This window comes from Rhyacophila brunnea, unplaced genomic scaffold, assembly GCF_057557595.1.
Source record: "Rhyacophila brunnea isolate RB1 unplaced genomic scaffold, BYU_Rbru_1.0 scaffold_13, whole genome shotgun sequence".
NCBI lineage: Eukaryota > Metazoa > Arthropoda > Insecta > Trichoptera > Rhyacophilidae > Rhyacophila > Rhyacophila brunnea.
Window position 1 is genome coordinate 23,067,778 of NW_028232785.1, and position 6,212 is coordinate 23,073,989.

Below are 6,212 nucleotides of genomic sequence, written 5' to 3' on the forward strand. Positions count from 1 at the left end.
AATGGATGTCGGCTGATTAGTATGGTATGGTTTTTAAATCACTATGATGGATTTACGCCCAAAACGAATGTGTACGCTACATTTCCACCATAAATGGGGTAAGATTAGATCAATACTCTTCAAAACTTTTTGTAGGTACCGTATTAATGTTTTTAAACAAATTACTATAATAATATTATAAATCGGAAAGAAGTTGGTATTCATATGGGAAAAATTATTATACATACAACAATATGAATTCTGATGACAACGCGTACTATAATTTTTGTTGAATAATACCATTATTCTTTCTTGGAATACGAACTATAATGGTGGCAACACTGGTGAAAGTGAATCAGTGTCAGAGGACGTTAAGCTAGTGACAGCTGATATTGATATTAAATACCGCATAAAATGGAAGTAAAAACCGAAATTAAGGATGAAATATTGCCAGACGACACGGCGGAGGTGATCGGAAACAGTGCATACCGATGGATTGACGTAAATCACTTCAATAGAAAGGGTCAATTTGACAAGTCAGTCAAACAGGAAAATATCGGTGACGACAACAAAAGTATCCACTTAAAAGAGGTAAGTAGATTCCTAATTTGTTTAGGCGGGCAGCAAAAAGGATTATACAATGGTTTTTCCTTTCAATTTTACGAAATCAGTAGGTAATACAAAAATGAATAATAACTAACCACAAAAATTAGTGAAAGTGACACAGTGTATCGTACTGTGCGAAAACTTTACGGTGATGGGCAGCGGCTTGGAGAACAAGATCCCCTCCTCTCTCGTTTCAGTATTAACGTTTCTTATAAGTGCGCGGTATCAGTCATTTAGACGTGATAATAATGGAAAAAGTTGTAAAAAGTGACAGCAGGAAGTTTATAAGTCATCTTATCTCCTACTGTGAAGAAGAAAACGACAAAATAACATCATTCGGCTCCTCAACAACATTCTAAAATGAGTTGCCGCCATGACAGCTACAAAACTCATTTAAAATTATTGTAATATGGCCATATAAAATTTTTCCTTAATCATTTGGAAAAAATGGATACCATTATTTGAAATTTGCTTTAATATATAAGTACTTACCTATTTCAGAAAGTGGGAAATACTATCACTACGTTAGAGCATGAACCACGGAAGTCACGTTTAGACTTTTGTTCAGGAGAGTGATTTTAGTGTAGATTAAATGTTTGAAACTCAATAACTTTTTTAATAACTATAATTATTAGGGACTGTAAATAGTATCATTCATAATTAAATTTATTTTTGACCATAGTATAGATAGAAAGACCAAATCATTTAGAATTAATAAATTAATGGACTTCCGTATTTTATGTTCTAACACATAATGTAGAAGTACCACTAAGCAATACTTCACCAATAGATAATAATATATACAAAAGTCCATATAGGTATAAATTATTTTTATTTCCTGTGCATCATTATTAATAATTATTTTATTATGAATAAACAAAATATTTCAGTAAGTCTACATATGAAAAGGAATTATATATTTTTTTTAATTTACAAAGTACAACATTATTTAAAATTTATTACTGATCTAGACATTCTCCGGGACATCAGCTTATGAGGAAATATGTGGAATTCTACCATAAAATTCTTGAAATTCCAGAGATATCCATTTTTTCATACTTTGCAGATCTTAACCGGGCACGGTGGTTTTGCCTACAAGATCTGTCCGCTTGGCTTAATAGAATTTCCGACTTGCTTATGTGCCGAATTGCAGGATGCCGATCACATCCTCTGGGAGTGTCCCCATATGTCGGTTGAAAGGGAAGAGCTTCTCCTGTCGGTTCAATTCTCAGTTGGACCGGTCGGCCATTGCGACTTGTTATCTACGAGGGAAAATTTTTCAGCTTTTAAAAAGTTTGCGGCAATTTACGGCGAGCGAGAAGGTCTTTTCTCATCGAGAATTGACTGCAATACATTATATCAAATAAGGGATCACGCACACTCTAGTGCACGCCAACCAAGGTCTTGGGAAGTTGCTCCTGGGACACTTTCGGCACAAATTTTTAAGAGCGCCTAACGTTCGTTATGCCACAATATACGCCAGCATAACGGATATAGAAACGTGGATGGAAAAGAAATTTTGCAGATCTTTGTAATTTGGCCGTGCTAATTGGATGTTTTGAACATGTGGAATTCCAATGTGAAACAAAATATTTTGCGACCTTGTTTTTCTACGGAGGTCCTCAGTTTGGAAATCTTCATCGGAGAACTTCGTCTTATAACGTAGATAACCAGCGCTATCTTAAGATATAAATAAAAAAGAAATAAAAAAGGTGTGCCATCAATATTCTTTTCGAGCCACAAAAGGAGCTGAAGGTGATGCATATAAAGACCAATAATTGTTGATATCATTTTAACTCCATGTTAATAACTTTAAAAGGCTTGTTTCTTTTACATCTCCCTACAAACTGAGCCCAATCCCATGGAGTTACAATTATCTGCATACCGTTCAGCATCTTTTTTGACGTTCAGTTATAGAGTGGTCAGAGTCGATCTCCATGTGTGTATGGCCTCGTAATAGGAATTTGTGATTTATGATTTTCAGCGTAGGAATGGTTTTCAGAAACCAGGTATATGAAAAACAATCATGATATTCCGATTTTGGCCAGGGCAATTAATCATCATACCAAATCGTCAGCACTTCAATATTTGCTAAAACATTGCTCGATGCCCATTTCATCAAGCAGCAGCTGACCTTATTGATTAGATGATGACGACTCTTCCTCCTCTGGCGAAGACATCGGGATACCCATGGACTTCTCCAGGATAGACCCTGATCAACACGATGACATGTATACCGAAGTCTCAACCTGTCTAAACGAGATTATATCGGCCTTCCGCGGCAAACAGGCCGGCGCCAAAGAGCGAATATCCAACGCTCTGCTGGGCCTATCTGAAGGCCACAGCCGGCAGAATCTCGCCATGGCCAAACTCGAGCGAAAATCCATTGTCCAAGAAGCCAGAATACTACACCTGGAATAACTGCTCAAAGATAGGACCTCTGGCCTCAAAATTCAAAAGAAGGCCATTAGGGACTTACACGCTCAAACCAAGATACTTAAGACCATCCAGCCTCAAGCGCCCGCAAATGCCCAACCCGCCGCCACGACACCTGCCCCTATGTCATGGGCCACGGCATTGGGCAGGAAAAGCCGCCCTCCCAAGGCCACGACGTCAACACATGCAGCACCCTCTACCTCCTCCGCCTCCGCCAACCAACAGTTTCCATCCTTGCTTCCCCTCGCCCCCAGACCGGATGTTCTCTTCTTCCTGACCGGATCTAAGGAGAAGAAATCGGATACCACGAAGGAGATCCTTAAGAAGGCCTTCGACCCCAGGTCTCTTGGGGTTCAAATTACGGGTATCCGTAATATAAGGAACGGAGGTGTAATTGTTCACCCCCGTTCAGAAGTCGAGGCCAAGGCCCTTATTAAAGCCCCGGAGACCTCGGAGGCTGCCCTACGAGCCGAGCTCGCCGGGAAAAAGCAGCATCGTGTAATCATTTTCAACCTTCCCTCTACACGCACAGAACTACAACTCCGGGAAGCCATCTTCACCTCCACCCGTGAACAGACCGGCCTGCCAGAAAAGGCATACGTGAACATAAGACTGAGCCACAAAGCCGGGTCAAGAACCGGCAGATGCCACTTTGTGGTCTTCGCCCCGGCGGCCATCTGGACTGCCCTTATTGCAGAGGACAGACTCTACATGGGGTGGGAATCCTTCCCTCTTAGGGACTACGTTGGGGTAGTGAAGTGCAATATATGCCACCTCTTCGGTCACATGGCCAAAGGATGCACCAGCAAAACGCCGACGTGCAGCCACTGCGCTATCTCCGGCCACGACCGCGAGGACTGCCCCAGCAAAGGAAACCCACCCAAATGCGTGGCCTGCTACAAGCACAAGCAGCCGTCTGATCACTCCACCGGCAGTCTCGATTGCCCAGCAAGGCTCCACGAGCTGCGTGAAAGGGCTATGGTGGACCACACTGCCACGCGATGATTACCTTCGCTCAGTTGAACGTCAACCTCGGCGGAGTTAATTGAGACTGCGGGCCACAGGCCTGTCTCTTGCGCTGGTACAGGAACCGTACCACTGGGCCTCTGAAAGGGGCCCCAAGGTCACTGAAAAGAGACTTGGGTGCGCGGGTCTTGTCGTCAGCGCCAGGGGTACGGAGCCGAAGGCTTGCGTTTTCGCTTTTGACCCTCGCCTTGGCGTGCTGTCGCTCTCGCATTTGTCAACTGAGTTAGTCGCGTGTGCAGACATAAGCTTTTCCTTAGGAGGCAGCGTGGTGGTTATCTCCGCCTACTTCAGCTTTAATAGTACAAAGGAACACGTGGCATCAGTGCTCGACGGCATCCTTCGCGCAGTTGGTGGCAGGGATGTCATCATCTGTGCGGATGCAAACTCGTAATCCCCCCTCTGGGCGCCCGTGGATATCCCCCTGTGCGACGCGGTTGCCATCGAGGAGTTAGTTCACCAGCACAACCTGGTTGTCCTCAACGACCCCACCAGCATGCCGACTTTCGTGTCGCTCACAAACTCCGGAAGCACCTACATCGATATCACCCTGGCCACTGAATCCGTTGCGAGACGAATCAGCGGCTAGAGAGTCCATGAGAGCGCTTCCATGAGTGATCACCGGTTGATCACTTTTGAGCTGGCCTCTGTCTCCTCGCACGATGGCGGCTCTGACGTTTCCCCAACTCCGCCCGCGCGGTTTAGAACCCGCGACGGGAATTGGGAAAAGTTTGAAGAGGCGCTTTCCAAAAAGCTTGACACGACATCTAGAACCCGATTTCCAAACGTTCACTCGGCCGCCTCACGACTGACTGGAGACATCACCAGATCAGCCGAAGCTTCACTCGGACGCTGCAAGCCTAAGCCACCAAGCCAGTCGCCGTGGTGGACGCAGCATGTTTCGCGCCTGCGTGATCTTTTCAGAAAAGCGCGCAAGGCCCATCAACGTGCACGCCTGCGCAAGCAACCACCTGCCTCCATCGATCCCCTTGCAACCATGGCCAAATCCACCCGAACGGAATACAAGCAAGCGATCACTCAAGCCAAGAAAGACTACTGGCGTAATTTCGTCACCATTGAGGGAGGTTCAGACCCCTGGGGTCCTCCATACCGTGCATTGAGGCTGGGACTCAGACCGATGAGCCTCCTGTGCGGCATCGAGAAACCGGGTGGCGGATTCACCAGTACCGAGTCTGAAACGGCTGCGGTCCTACTCGAGGCCCTCATCCCTCTGGATGATGAGTCCAGGGATGATGACGCCATGATGACGGTCCGCTTTGAGGCTTCTCTTCCAATCGACACGGATCATTCATCGTTGCCTTCCGAACAGGAGATCAACCACATCATGCGCACGTTGACTGCTGGCAAGGTCCCGGGCCCGGACTGCATTGACAACTTACTTGTCAAACGCACATGGGCCATCACCGCGCCAGAGATTACAGTCCTCTTCAGTGACTGCATCAGAAGCGGCACGTTCCCCGACTGCTGGAAGAGGGGCTTACTTAAGGTAATCCCCAAAGCTGGCAGCCGAGAACCGTCAAGCCCCAAAGCCTACCGCCCTCTAACACTCCTGCCCGCCCTGGGCAAAGTGCTGGAGAAGCTACTGTGCCACAGGATTGAAGCCCACCTGGAGACACACTCGCCGCTTTCCGATAAGCAATTTGGATTCAGAAGAGGCAAATCAACAGTCGACGCCATTAGGAACGTGATTGCCATCTCTGAAAATTCTCGCCGTAAATACGTCCTAGGAGTTTTCCTGGACATTGCAGGTGCGTTTGATGGTGCGTCCTGGCCTCTTATACTTTGAAAGCTTCGGCTGAAGAGACTACCTGAAAATTTGTTCGCGTCGATTCAAAGTTACTTCACGAATAGATCGATCGAGTTTCGAGTTGGATTTACAACAATAGAAAGAAACACCAGCATGGGATGTCCCCAGAGCTCAGTCCTCGGGCCTCTTCTCTGGAACGTACTCTTCGACGATCTCCTTAGAATTCCGCTTCCAACCGACTGTACTGTCATTGCCTACGCAGACGATGCGCTGCTGTTGGTCGAGACCGACAGCAGGGCGAAGATTGAGAGCACTGTTGGCGAAGCCTTAGCATCAATTGAGGCTTGGGGTAAACTAAATAGACTATCATTCGCACCTTCCAAGACAGAAGCCATTGTCC